This window comes from Schistocerca cancellata, chromosome 2 (assembly GCF_023864275.1).
Source record: "Schistocerca cancellata isolate TAMUIC-IGC-003103 chromosome 2, iqSchCanc2.1, whole genome shotgun sequence".
Lineage (NCBI taxonomy): Eukaryota > Metazoa > Arthropoda > Insecta > Orthoptera > Acrididae > Schistocerca > Schistocerca cancellata.
The window spans coordinates 108,251,623-108,267,698 of NC_064627.1; positions in this window are offsets into that span (position 1 = coordinate 108,251,623).

Genomic DNA, 16,076 nt, shown 5'->3' on the forward strand with positions numbered 1-16,076 from the left:
AGAAAATTTCTGGAAGGCGAAGAACAATTTGATCCAGCAAAAAGACATAACAGATGGTAGCCATAAGATTTTTTGAAAAATTGGGAGAGGCATTTTCCCGATAATGCAACAGATCAGGAAAAGATCTATTTGGTCATTAGCGCCTTAGCTGGCGATGCAAAAAGATGGGGACTAAATTTGAGTATGGAAAAAATGTCATTTGAAGAATTTAAACAAAATTTTATAGAGCAATACTGGTCAGAACGAAAACAGGGCTTCTTATGGACGGAATTTATCATGGCCACATTATTATGACAACAGAGGCAGGAGGTCAATGAAAGAATTCTGCGAAATGTGGTATCGAAAATTAACACACTTGAGAAATATACGAACGGAAGCCGAAATAGGGTGGGAACTAAGGAAAAAGCTCCCAGAGGACTCAAAACGTTACGCGGGAAGTAACCACAAAAGCTTCTTGTCGTTTGTGGAAAGAGTAGAAGACGAAGACTACCGGAGAGGAAGCCGTGATTATCGTCAAAGTAATAACATCAGGACGAGAGAAAATAAAGAGCATGATGAACAAAATGAGAGTGAACATTACTGTGTAAATATGATGCTAAGAGGTGGAGGGAGAGATCCCGATAACATGCAACTGTTATGGGCCAAAACTAAAGAAACCATACCGGATAAAGTGAAGTGAATTTAAGACACAAGCAAAAGGCAGAGCTGCATGACGAGGCGGTGTGCTCAGAACCACAGGTGCCGGCATGTATGAGTCACGTACAGGAGAATATGCTGCAGGGGTAGCGTGCAAAGTAAGCCACAGCATGCGTTGAACTTGGCAGAGCGATCCGCTGGTCATCATGAGGCTGTAGTAGTGGGAGTAGGAAGAGATGACGTAGCAGAAGAATTCAGTGGACCTGTTTCGATTGGGGATATCACTCAAATGAAAAGAGAATCAGACATGTTCTTGAATAAATGCGAAAAGACAGAACATTTATGTGAAAGAGAGTCTTGAGGGACCGCAGAAGGGAGTGAGAATTTGTTTTACAGCATAAAGCAATATGAGCGAGAAAATATTGAAAAGGATTATACGACCAGAGATTTAATAAAAGGGAGAAACGGAAGTGGAAACGTCAGAAGGAGGGTGTTGTCCGAAATTTAAAATGAGGAGGGAGTAGTTAGCACCGCGCAAGATGCGCGAGCAGCAATTTTAGACGAACAGGTTGCTAAGAGAAAGGAAGCGCCCCGCAAACACGAGAGCTGCCGTTGTTAGGGAAATTGGAGGGGAAAAATATAAAAATGGTTGGTATAAATAGGGATCTGGAGGAAGATGAAAAAATAGTGAGGATGAAGCGATCCTGGCTGACGAAAAACTTGTACAAGTAAATATTGTTGATAATCAAGAGAATATAGATTCAGATGAATATATGCGAACCACTGAAATCCAAAACGATTATCCGAAATATGAATTTAAAGTTGACGTCATCTAAAGTGGTATTGCAGAAACGCCTGTGACTAAGAATGTAATAGAAATTTTGGGAAAGAATTGTAAAATTGAAACTAATGAAACTAACGAAAGATCAAAAGAAGAGCTGTCTCGCAGTCTTAGAGTAGCATTCATGCTAGAATCAGACAGTGAATGTGAAATGAGCGATAGTTCAGATGAAGAAAACGTAGAAATAGAGGAAAGAGAACCAAGTATAAAGAAAGACGTATCTGAATAGCAGAATGAAGTCTTTTCGAAGCAAAATCCGGCAGTATATAGCGAACCGAAAAAGAAAGAGCCACCTGACAATTGAAGAAACCTTACAATTTCCACCCTATGTATAACTAGATCTAAAGGAGAAAAAAGACTTAGTAAGAAAAAGAGTGAAAGAAACAGCGGAAGCCAGATCTAAAAGGCACGACAAGAGCTTTAAAGTGACCAAATTTGAACTTGGTGATTTTGTTCCCGTAAAAACTCACGAGAGATCTAGTGACATAAACCAGGAAATTTCTAAATTCAAATATATCGGTAACGGTCCCTTTGAAGTGCAAGGAACTCCGCATACTAATGGCTATTAATTGGTTATCCTAAGTGAAAGAAACCATTGGATGTTCATAACACTGTAGATTTAAAACCTTATCTTCACAGAAATGAGTAATAAGGGTCAAAAAGATGAAAAAGAGTACGTGTATTTAGTCGAATAGTATTTTATTCTATATGTTACTGTTCTTGATGTATTGACAAGTGTTATTACGTTTGAAAAAAATTTTTATTATCAGACTGCTGATGCATATCTTTAAGTATCAGATTCGGTATAACATAATGGGATATACATACATTAAATGTAAATTCCAGGCTAGGACTTATATAAGGACTGCAACAATGGAATATCGCAGTATGATTAGAAGACCGTCAAAAGTATGAATGACATATATTGATGCTGAAAGTAACAAAGGACTGCCAAATGTGTCCATAGGCAGACAAGTGTTGATGATGAAAATAACATAGGACTGACAAAAGTGTAAATAGGCAGAAAAAGGGTGAAACGTTTATATAGTGTAGTGGGTACTGTGTTTTCTTAGTGAACTGCCAAAAATGTATATTTACAGCAGACAAAATATAGTTTCTTAATGAGCATACAATGACAAAAAGGTTTAGATTAGCCATGTAAAATGAAAACTATGTAAGGAATATGTAAATTCCTGTATATATACACAAGGTGGACTCATGTCCTTTCTGAATGCAACAGAATTTCAACTTCTTTTTGTTTTAATACTTGATGAAACAGTGTTTTATATGAGCAAGGAATGTGAGGTATTTTTTTGTATCGCCCAGCACAGTTTGGAAGCGTTATTGGTGTTTCATTGATGTATCTGTTCCAGGAAACCTCAATGAAACATGGGGTATGTGTAACACTTATGTCAATTAGAAGTAGGTTTATATTAGGTAACTGTGTATCTTTAATTATGAAGTGTGTATTTTTTGTTGACTAAGGTCATTGATTTGTGACTGGGACTTTAAAGTATTGTAATGCACATATGGAAAAAGCTAAATCATCCCAGAATGAGATTTTCACTCTGCAGCGGAGTGTGCGCTGATATGAAACTTCCTGGCAGATTAAAACTGTGTGCAGAGCGAGACTCGAACTCGGGACCTTTGCCTTTCGCGGGAAAGTGCTCTACCAACTGAGCTACCCAAGGACGACTCACGCCCCTTCCTCACAGCTTTACTTCTGCCAGTACCTCGTCTCCTAGCTTCCAAACTTCACAGAAGCTCTTCTGCGAAACTTGGAGAACTAGCACTCCTGAAAGAAAGGATATTGCATAGACACGGCTTAGCCACAGCCTGAGGGATGTTTCCAGAACTAGATTTTCACTCTGCACCGGAGTGTGCGCTGATATGAAACTTCCTGACAGATTAAAAATGTGTGCCGCACCGAGACTCGAACTCGGGACCTTTGCCTTTCGCGGGCAAGTGCTGTACCAGTGATAGTTCTGCAAGGTTCACAGGAGAGCTTCTGAAAAGTTTGGAAGCTAGGAGACGAGGTACTGGCAGAAGTAAAGCTGTGAGGACGGGGCGTGGGTCGTGCTCGGGTAGCTCAGTTGGTAGAGCACTTGCCCGCAAAAGGCATAGGTCCCGAGATCGAGTCTCGGTCCAGCACACAGTTTTAATCTGCCAGGAAGTTTCATATCAGCGCACACTCCGCTGCAGAGTGAAAATTTCATTCAGGGATCATTTAGCTTTTTCCGTATGTACATTACAATACTTTAAAGTCCCTGACACAAATCAATGACCTTAGTCAACAAAGACTACACATGGATGTTTGTGATGTCCTTAGGTTTAAGTAGTTCTAAGTTCTAGGGGACTCAAAAGTTAAGTCACATAGTGCTCAGAGCCATTTGAACCATTTCTACCCAAGTACCCCCACCACTGATTCCGGAGGTAAAGGCATATTTTCTAGTTTTTCTTTGTAGGTCTCTATGCGACAAGAGCCTTAGAAACACTTTCTTTGTGGATGCAATCAGTTTATTTAAATTCACAAACGTGGGACGTACTTCTTCAGCAAGGCGGCGTACTCCATGAGCAAAGCATGTCACTTGAATCAAATTGGGATAAAATACTTCGAGGGCTTTTCCTGGTTTGATTACATAGAGAGCAGCATCTGAAATAATCAAAAACACCCTTTCATCTGCAGAAGATTCTGTAAACAAATATCTAATACTCTCATCGTAGAATCATTTTCTTTCTCAAGCTCTTTGCAGGCCGCTAAATACTAAGAAGAATGCTCTTCCTTTAAAGCACCAACAATTAAATCTGCAACGTAACGGCCACAAGTATCTGTAGTTTCGTCAACTGATATCCAGATAACGCTGTCCTTTTGTTCATTACGCATTTCTTCCAGAACATTTACGTAAAATGTCGGTATGTAATTTTTACGCAATGTTGATTCATTTGGTATATTTTGATTTAAGCAATATTTGCCCAGGAAGCCTTTGAGAATAGGGTTTGTAAGTTTGTGGAGAGGAATATCGTTTGCAATGAATGCTTCGCATAGATCCATGTTAAACCGAATTTTTTGGTTACCTTTGGATGAATCCCTGCTACAGCAACTTGCTGTAGTCAGAAGTTGTTGTCGTGGTCCTTTCTTCGGCATTCCTTCCATACGAAGACTTGTCTTGACATGCTGGTCTATTTGAAACTTTTCTTGCATGAAACGTTTTTCTCGCAAACTCGGCAATATAATACAATTCCGTCGTATGTAAATGTTCCAGCATGGTCCGCTACCCACGAAACGTCGTTTCTATTTTCGTGCGGCATCTGTGCACAACACGTAACACACTACACGTCGTAAACACGTTCAACTGTGTACAAGTAAATATAAAGCTAAACTAACTTGCGACTATAAACTTGCCTAGTTTAACTGTTGCCGCCGCATACGGCATGGCAGCGGAGGGGATTAAACCGGTGCTCGGGCGCAGGAGCATTGACTCTGCCTGTTCCTGTTCCTCTTCTGTAAGGATTTCGCTCGCAGGCAGTGGCCTCTTGGTTAGCGATTGCACGGAATTCTAGGTCTCGGTGAATCTGTGAGATATCAAAACTAGGTCGAGTTAGAGACTGCCCATCTAAATTTTTAAAGTATTGTAAATAGAGTGATAATATGCATCGTCACTAGTTTCTAGTTAAAATATGCAAGTACCGGTGAAAAGGAGCCAAATATGCAAATGCATATGCAACATGCAAGTGCATATACTCTGGTTTCCACTAATAACACATCTGTAAATTGACAATGAATTGTTCAGCTGTTTTGAAGTATTATTGTGCCAATTTTATTAAATATTTCTTGTAAGAACTATAGATAAGCTTCTTATAAGGACTGTAGATAAACGAGTGAAGTGCTGGGTGCGTGGGCAAAGATGATGATATTAGCGCAACTGCCAGACAAACGTTGCGAAATGTGAGAAAGAAGATACTTGCAATGTGGAGTATTTTGAGACGTTATTGGGACGAGGAGAAGAGGTGGGGTTGAGACTGTAACTTTCGTCTTCAGGTGATAGCGAAAATAGACGAGGAGCAGTATGCGGAATTTTTTTTATTTTCGAAGAGTCACCATTGTGATAATTTATAATGATAGAAGTTTATTTAAGTGCTAAGGTGCACAGAAGTCAGCTTAAATGTAATTAAACGTTAGCAAAGGCTAAAAACAGATTAAATACATTAAAGTTTGTGAAAAGTTGAGCTATTTTGCATAATTCACAACGAACGTAAATAGAATGTGTAAGTGCCATATGCACGCGCATAGACAGTCTTCACCCTTGGTGATGAGTGCCGGTTCGAGTCTGTGCACCGTCCATTTCCATCGGAAGAGGTCTTCTTTCATTGGAAATGTTTTAATTTTATCAGTAACTTTCTCCCAGTCTTTCTCATGAGAGTGTACGACTCAGCCTACAGTGTAGTTACCTCTGTCTATAGGGACGTAGCGACTGTGAATATTCAAGTAATGTAGAAATACTCTCAGACTTGCTACGTAAACTCTGTCCTGATGAAGTATACTTTGGTCTTGTTTGTTATTCTGCAGCTATTTCCTGATTGAGCCATTGTGTCAGTCGAGATGGAGAATCTACAGTTACATTCTCCTTTCCACTAGAACATACTGTCTTAAAACTATACTCCTGTAGAGTCAACATTCGTCTTGCAAGTCTTGAATGTAACAACAGCAACAGCTTGTCAAACTGTTAAAGCATGGTGATCACTATATATACCTGTATGTGATTCGTACAGATTATAGTCAAATTTATGAAGAGCCCAAACCATAGTCATCGCTTCTTACTCTATGGTCGAATAAGGCAGGTCACAAGGTAATACTAACGAATGCTTTGGGGTAAAATATCGGTAGTCCAGCAGTTATCCTTATTTGGAAAAGACATACACCTAATCTGACTGAGGATGCGTCTGTCATTAAACCAAACTCTAAGGACATATTCAGATGATGTAATAATCTCAAATTCATTAATGCTCCCTTTATATCGGTCAACGCTTCCTGACATTCATCTGTTTACTGCCATGCTACGATTTTGTGCAGCGGATTCAACAATGCTTTTACTTATTTTATGCTTTTATGAAGGAGTTTCCGAAAAAAAACGTTGTTAAGTAACGTTACTTGCATTTTAATGGCACTTGGCGTTGGCTCACCGTAACTGTTGGTCAGATGTACTGGAAGCAGTTCCTTGCTATAGGTTGATTCATTTTTGTAACATTCAGTCACAGAGAAATGCATGATTTATTGAATGTCTGCCAATATTAGCTTCTAGTACACCAATTACCAGTTAGTAGCATCGGTGTAATAGACAGTCTATGGTTTCATATTCGCCCAATGTGAGTGACTCTTAGGTGGCTTACTAGTTTTGTTTGGATGCTATAATTTACTTTCGTAGAATCCACAGACGTTCCATACTTGAAAATTGTAAAAGTTTTTACATGCTTCAGACAAAACTTTGAATTGCTGTAATTATTTTTTATTTCAGGTCTAATCACCCTGCGTGTCCAGTTTGAAATTCACCTACTGGTGCTTACTTCCAATTCCACTTTTGACAACAGCCTATAATGGATTAACATTTTCGATAACCACTGAATCATGGGACATCGTAGCTTGCCGATTGTTTGAGGGCTAATTATGTTAGTAACGGATTTTTACTTTTTACAGTTACGGATTTTTACAGTTTAATAAGTCACAGCTGCAAAATACTAACACGAATTCTTTACAGACGAATGGAAAAACTGGTAGAAGCCGACATCGGGGAAGATCAGTTTGGATTCCGTAGAAACACTGGAACACGTGAGGCAATACTGACCTTACGACTTATCTTAGAAGAAAGATTAAGGAAAGGCAAACCTACGTTTCTAGCATTTGTAGACTTACAGAAAGCGTTTGACAATGTTGACTGGAATACTCTCTTTCAAATTCTAAAGGTGGCAGGGGTAAAATACAGGGAGCGAAAGACTATTTACAATTTGTACAGAAACCAGATGGCAGTTATAAGAGTTGAGGGACATGAAGGGAAGCAGTGGTTTGGAAGGGAGTGAGACAGGGTTGTAGCCTCTCCCCGATGTTGTTCAATCTGTATATTGAGAAAGCAATAAAGGAAACAAAAGAAAAATTCGGAGTAGGTATTAAAATCCATGGAGAAGAAATAAAATCTTTGAGGATCGCCGATGACATTGTAATTATGTCAGAGACAGCAAAGGACTTGGAAGAGCAGTTGAATGAAATGGACAGTGTCTTGAAAGGAGGATATAAGATGAACATCAACAAAAGCAAAACGGGGATAATGGAATGTAGTCGAATTAAGTCGGGTGATGCTGAGGGAATTAGATTAGGAAATGAGACACTTAAAGTAGTAAAGGAGTTTTGCTATTTGGGGAGCAAAATAACTGATGATGGTCGAAGTAGAGTGGATATAAAATGTAGACTGGCAATGGCAAGGAAAGCGTTTCTGAAGAAGAGTAATTTGTTAACATCGAGTATAGATTTAAGTGTCAGGAAGTCATTTCTGAAAGTATTTGTATGGAGTGTAGCCATGTATGGAAGTGAAACATGGACGATAAACAGTTTGGACAAGAAGAGAATAGAAGCTTTCGAAATGTGGTGCTACAGAAGAATGCTGAAGATTAGGTGGGTAGATCACATAACTAATGAGGAAGTATTGAATAGGATTGGGGAGAAGAGAAGTTTGTGGCACAACTTGACCAGAAGAAGGGATCGGTTGGTAGGACATGTTCTGAGGCATCAAGGGATCACCAGTTTAGTATTGGAGGGCAGCTTGAAGAGTAAAAATCGTAGAGGGAGACCAAGAGATGAATACACTAAGCAGATTCAGAAGGACGTAGGTTGCAGTAGGTACTGGGAGATGAAGAAGCTTGCACAGCATAGAGTAGCATGGAGAGCTGCATCAAACCAGTCTCAGGACTGAAGACCACAACAACAACAACAACGGATTTTTAAAAAATATATATATCACAGTTTTTTAGTTGATTCATATTTGACAGTTTTTAAAGAAATATTTTTCCCTTTTTCTAGAATCATGTTCGAAAAATTTGGATTTTAATTAACAGTGAATCACCTGAAGATACACCTGTAACGGAATGGAACAGTTAGCAATTCCATTAAAGGACTACGTAAGAGCTCCAGTGACTTGAAGATTCTTTATTCATAATGGGTCCCATCAGTTATGACCTCTTTTAGTGAAAGAAAAGGATGTTTGAAGATTCTTAAATATTAACAAAATAAAAATCATTGCTAATCTAGATAAAATCTCAGCGTAAACCTACGTTTTAAGTACATGTATAGTATCTGTAATAATTTATATAACGCGCATTTATTGATAAGCATTTAACTTTACAGCACTGTTTGTGGTATGAGCTGAATGAATTCTCCTCTGCCCCAATCTTCGTCTTCTGTTACAGTATAACATCATCTGCTCTGCCCTCGGATGGGCCAGCTGCGACCGACTGATCGCCGTGCCATCCTCAGATTATGAGATCATTTGGAAGGGGTATGACGGCGCCCAGCTCTTCCGCTCGTTGTCGGTCTTAAGAGCTTAGAGCTGCTACTTTCTTACTGCGGTAAATGTACTTAATTCTTCTATCTAGACATAGTTCATTTTTAGCTCGCCGTGTTTTCTCACTATCGCAGTCCCATTTGTCTGAGTAGACAGAAGTCTTCAAATGTTGTGTTATGACTTATATGCATGTCTACTTCTAACTCCTGTGTATTCAGGAGTGTATTCAAATTCGCTCAGAAGTTCTTCACAGTGAAAACCCTGGAAGCGGATGCGACTGTGGCATATTGCACTGTTTTTGTCTTTGACTTTACGCTGAGGTGATTATAACTACTTTTGTTAAAAAGAAAAACAAACTGCGATGTGACTTCATTTCATCTAAATAGCAAAGAATCTGTGGGATGATGCTTTCAACCATCCAATGAGCCAGTCTATAAACATGTCAAATAGGATGAGGAGGATTGAGTTTTACTTTCATATACCAATCTCCACAGCCATAAAAAGAGAATTTGTGCTGTTTGTGGAGGTTGAATGCATTTTAGAGTGACTAATTAAAAATATTGCTAAAACTCCATCGACAGTTCTTCCTCCTTCTTCTTCTTCATCTTCACGCGATCAGGCCCAGAGGACAGCGCGCCACCACAGTTAGAGCTCTCCATCCGTCTCTGTCTTCTGCTATCTGTCTCCAGTTTTCCGTGACTCCCAGCTGCAACAGGTCTTCTCTCACTCCATCGATCCACCTCTTTCTAGGTCTTCCCACTGGTCTGCTGTCTGACGGGATCCAGTCCATTGTGATTTTGGGCCATCTTGTTGCCTCCACTCTAACAACATGTCCAGCCCATTGCAGTCTTTTGCTTCTCATCACTCCCAAGATGTTAGGCTCCTTGTACAGCTCTTCTAATTCAGTGTTATGGCGTCTTCTCCATTCTCCAGTAGTCTGATCTCTGACTGGTCCAAATATTTTCCTGAGGACTTTCCTTTCAAATGTTAGCAGTCGCTTAAGGTCTTGTTTTCGAGTGCTCCAGGTTTGAGAACCATAAAGTTCGACTGGCATTATTAAAGTCTTATACAACCGTAGCTTTAGTTGTTGCGAGACACTTCTACATTTTAATATAGCGTCTAGAGAGTGATAGTATCTGTTTCCCGCCTGCAGTCGTGCTTTTATCTCTGCTTCAGTTGATGTTACTTCTGTAAAAAATGATCCAAGGTATTTGACCTCTTTCACATGTTTATACCTGGTGTTGTTCACAATTAAATCTTGAGAGTTCTGGATCTTTCTTCCTATGGTCATATACTCTGTCTTTTCAGAGCTAATTTGTAGACCGATCCTAGCTGCCAATAACTCCAAGGTCAATTAAACCACACAGAATTAACCAAAGTGCAGTGATTTTAAGGATTTCGGTATAACCGGATAAGCAGAAACTGGTTTCATTTTAGAAGGCAGGATCCACAACTGCTCAAAAAACGTCAATCACATTCTTTGAGACAAAAACACAGGTGATCAGTGTAGTAAAAACATTGTCTTTGTTTAAAGATGTATGAACCCAATTGATTTTAGTATTTCAGTAGTTAGTCCGCCATGAAGTGTATAAGTCGTGAATTCCTGGTGCCACAGTGGCGGATTTATGTTCCAAAGTGGCCACCTGCTGGAAGCTCACCATCGCATCTCTGGTTGCGCAGTGGAATCGGAACGGCAAACTGAGTCCACCAAACAACTGCGTCAGTGTGGGAACGTAATAAATAAACCCCTTCTTAACACAAAGATGTCTTGCCTGGCGCTCCTGTGTTATTACTGCTACTTGTTAGTTACCGACACTGCAAGTCAGTCGCTTTAAAACGTTGCGGTGGTACAGAGACGCTCCCGGTGCATGGACAGCGGCGCTCGCACGGAGTTCCTTGCACAGCGGGGTGCCTTGTTGCTTCCGCTTGCCCGGTGGCCCCCTCAATGCCGCCTTCTGTGCAAGTTGCAGCTATCGCCTTCACCGCGGCTATTAGTCTTCCGACGCATTCGTCAACACCTCAGCGCTGCGAGACCGTCGAAAAAAAAAACAGACAGTGGGGCGCGATTCCGAAGCGAGGAAGAACTACTTCAGCACCAACATCCATTTTTCCTTCACGCCATGTCTACTCACTCGTTTGATAGGCGCCTGTTGCAGCGGAAGACGAATTCGGGTGAGTAACGTTTTTACTTCACTTCTCAGATTTTAACGTAGTCATTTACCCCTTGTTGCTGTTTTATTAGACGAGCATTTTAGGAATGACTAAAAAGGGAAGGCCAACTAAAATGGGTCAGACAAAAGCTGGTTTTCTGAGATCCAAACACTTTTGAAAGATGTAACAGCCATTTAACTGTAAAACAGGTGTTATTCAACAGTACAGTTTCTGGTTTTAGGCCAAGTAATTTAAAACTACGAAATAACTGATTTTATGTACTACAATTGTATATTTATAATGAAGATCTGTCTTGTACATTTTAAGTTTTTCATATTTAGTTAATTACTACAACTGATAACTCTCATACAGTAAGATTCTTACCACACCTCTTAAAAACGTGAGTAAATAAAATTGCAGTATAGGTGCACACTATACACATTGGCTGTTCTCTTTTCTCTTCCCCCTCCTCCGACCCCTTCCACGTTTCACTTCATCAATGATTCTGACTATCTCATGTTTCCTCCCCTCCCATATCAATACTCCTTCCACTCCTTTTCTATTTAACACCTCTGATCCATCCAGTTAATCCTAATGTGCTCTATTCCCTCATTCACTATGCACCACCACTCCCTCCTCCCCATTCCTCCGCACAATTTATTCGCCATCACTGTACGCTTAGTGTTTTACGCCAATCACTGACGCTTTAATATTACGATTTTTAAATTCCAACGATGTTTGTAACCATGTATTTTATATAACTGACCAATTTTTAAACATGGTTGTAACTCATAACAGTTTATAACCGATTATTTTGTAACTGACCACATATCAAATGCATCACTATCTTGCAAAACGGTACTTCTGTGTATTACTAATTACGATGTTGTTAAGTCGCGTTTTTATATGCACGCTGGGAAGTTTGCTCTTCACTCCATATAATGTAAACACTAGCATCTTTTGCTTGTTTCAGAGATAACCTGACTAGTTTGTGTAATAAAGAGTCCTACTACCTGTTCCCGTGACATACCACAGATCATATGCTGCAATCTGGGGTATCTTAACGATGGTCTTGGACGATCGTTTCACTTATGTTTATATCAGTGGCTGTTTAGACACAGTATAGCGAAGTTTACAACCTGCGTTTACATCATATATTATATTCGACAACGACATCAAGTGCTAACTGCCAGTAAATTAGCATATTACACATATGTTCTCGCATTTACTGTTGACAAAGTTGGTTTTAGTAACCGAAGATATGCATTTTGATGATGACTTGTGTACTACACAAGTGTAATGATTTTTGATATGTAAGTGAAAGAAGAAGTCATGCGACTTATACATTAATGTAACTGTCTGCCCTGCTATTTTTATGACACCTATACTTTCATTGTGCTTAAATCTGTAGAAGTTCTAATACTCGTAAAAGGCCTAGGGCCAGATTCCGTATTGTGGAATAAATCCTGTTGTACAGTCAAATTGCGGTTATATCTTCCAAAAAGTTTTATATGACTGTGGCTCCAGACGAAAGTAAAATCATTAATCTAAACATTTATTCGAAGAAGGGTCTCAACGAGATCTCTGTTCGCAGCAATGCATCCTTTTGCCTTACAGTCTAAGGAATCAAGCACTATAAAATCGGTTTGTATTTGCCAATCGTTGGATGAACAGGTGCAGACCAATTCCTTCACAGGTCCCCAAACAAAAAATCTTGGTGAGCAAGGAGGTTCTGAAGCGTTCATACACAGTTTTGCGAAAATGTGCTTGTGCGGCATCGTGCATTAACCGCGTCTGTAGTCTTTGCTGGCACGGCACTTCGTTGAGCAACGTAGTCAATGCGTTAATGAGAGTCCTGCGTTAATGAGGAATTCCATACTGATCATGAAAATTCAGAACACCATCTCCTATGAGTAAATTAATGTTTAATTTTGTATTGAAGCTAAATGCATCTGGAGCAATGTATCTAGAGCCAGGAGATAGCTTTTCTGATAAATTAACTGCCGAAACTTAGAGTTTCGAGCAGCCTGGTTCGGAATAAGGTCTTCTTAACAAAAAATTTATACAGACAGGTACTTACCATTTTGATAAGTAAATGGTTAAGGAGAAAAGGAAAGAAAGAGACTAAAATAAATTGAAAATATAGAAATTGTAAGGCGAGTGCTCGTGGAAAGCAGGAATCCTGTTTCAATTCCAGTAATGGAACAAATCGTCTGCTGTCGCTGTATGTTTACTATAGTGCAGGGTCAGCACGTCTGAACGGTTTGTACTGATATCCTTTCATCTCAGTGGATCTTCATGGACTTCATCCCCTCTGATACATTCATTTCATTTCGGTCACTTAATTCATTTCATATTATACAAATGAATTCACATTTGCGTTTACTGTTAGTGATCTAATTGGACGAATAGCTCTTTGCCTTGTCTTTCTCTCTAATTGTTTTTAGTGGAACCCTGTTACTCCAATAGAATATATTGTACGTGATTTGCTGCTTTGGTTTACAAAATGGAAGTAACCTGCGAGCCAGTGCACTTTAAAAATATCCAAGTCATAAACTACCGTCTGATAACATATTCGGCATATTTCTCCAGCGTCTTACGACCACAGGTTCTCTGGTACCCCAAAGGGTAAAGAATGGAAAGCTTCTCTCAGTCAGCACACTTAACTAGCAGCGTGAGACACATTTAGACAAGGCAAAATCTTGTAATTCGTATGCTACGATTATTAGGGATGTTGCGGTACCTAACTAAGAATGTGGCTGGGTGGTGTGTTCTGCACAGAAACGTCGCCAGTCGGTCTGTCCCACGCCAAATGCTTCAGCCGTCGCCTACCTTAGTAGCTGACGAACCGGGGCAAGCGCAACATTAGACTTATGTTCCTGCTTCTGACCCTCCTTAGACATATTGGTATAATTGGAAAACAATCGCTGTCGTTTCTTGGCATAATACATGACGAACACTGCAGTGCTTGATTATCTTGACAGTAACTAACTCGCAAATTAATGCTGAATGTACTAAGCGCACCGAGAAGCGCGCTACAGACGAACGCAACATACCTCTTCCCACCAGAGTCCTCATTACGTGCACCCACTATAGCAAGAGCTTAAAATGTGCATCATGGTCTTACCTGAGTAGTATTTCCTATATAATTACTGCATTCATTTTAGACTCAGTCTGCTCTGTCCAGTGAAAAGAACAGAAGAGCATGAAATTGAAGAGAATGCAGGAGATTTTTACCGCACAATTAGGTTTTATCACGCAGGAACGGCATTAAAGGTAAAAGTATCAATACAGTTTTGGAAAGAGCAAACGATAAGGAAATCTGGAAGTAATATTGTAGACAGCCTTTAATTTTTGAAGGTGGAAGTAGAGAAATGGAGGAATAACATATATATATAAAGGTAGAGTCCTAATTTGCGCCGCCGACACTGAAAGAGATAGTAGATCAAATCAAAATACTAAGAACATAACAGAGCTCTAGGGAGAGATGTACTAACAGCTGAACTACTTAGGAAGGGAGAAGATACAATTTCAAAACAAGTAGAGAAACTCGAGACCAGCATTTGGAACGAAGAAAGAATGCCATCTAAGTGGAAACAAGCAGTCATAGTACCAATCCATAGAAATGTTGATAAACAATAATGCACGAACAATAGAGGCATCTCATCAATTAGCACTGCCTACAACATCATCTTCAAGGCTCTCCAGTAAAGATTGGAACCTTATTTAAAAGAGATAATAGATGAGAGCAAGTGCGATTTAGGAGAAAGCCATCGACACAGGTCACAAATTTGGACTGAAAAAAGGCATATCAGAATACTGAGTACGACAAGGCAATGCCCACATTGCTTGTTGATTTTAAGAAAGCTTACGAAAACATATACTGAGAAATGTTGTGTGGAATATCAAAGAAGATTACATATCGTTGTGAAAGTTACACTGTAAGGCTCAAAAGGATAGTGAAAATGGATGGAGAATTTCTATGGCTTTAGGTAAGGAGATGCAATATCACCACTTCTGTTCACTGTAATAATACAGCAAGCACCGGATGCAGCAAGTGACGCAGAAGAGGGAGTACCTCGTATCCTACTGGCGGAAGTAAAGCTGTGAGAACGGGGCGTGAGTCGTGCTTGGGTACCTCAGATGGTAGAGCACTTGCCCACGAATGGCAAAGGTCCCGAGTTCGAGTCTCGGTCCGGTACACAGTTTTAATCTGCCAGAAAGTTCCATATCAACACACACTCCAATGCAGAGTGAAAATCTCATTCTGGAAACATCCCCCGGGCTGTGGCAAAGCCATGTCTCCCCATATCCTTTTTTCCAGGAGTGCTAGTTCTGCAAGGTTCGCAGGAGAGCTTCTGTGAAGTTTGGAAAGTAGGAGACGAGCTACAGGCGGAAATATAGCAGTAAGGAGGGGGCGTGAGTCGTGCTTGGGTAGCTCAGATGATAGAGCACTTGCCCACAAAAGGCAAAGGTCCCGAGTTCGAGTCTCGGTACAGCACACAGTTTTAATCTGCCAGAAGTTTCATATCAGTGCACAATCTGCTACACAGTAAAAATCTCATTCTGAACACAACTCAGTGTTTTGACCATATTTCGGTTTCATTATTCTATGGTGAAAATCATTCATCAATTTTTAGATAAATCAAGCGTAATCATACTAACATAGGTGGCTTTATTAAATGTGATTTTTATCCTGTTCATATGAATACCAGAAATATTTTCAAATAAACATACTTCTTACTTTAATGTTTGGCTTTGCTATTAATTTATCACATTTTCTCCATATGAGGCTAATTTTATATCCATTACATTTCTAATATTTTCCATTGTCTTGCCAAAGACTACATTAGTCATAGAAATCTTTTTCAAAATCATTTTTGCCTTTAGTCCTTATTTCT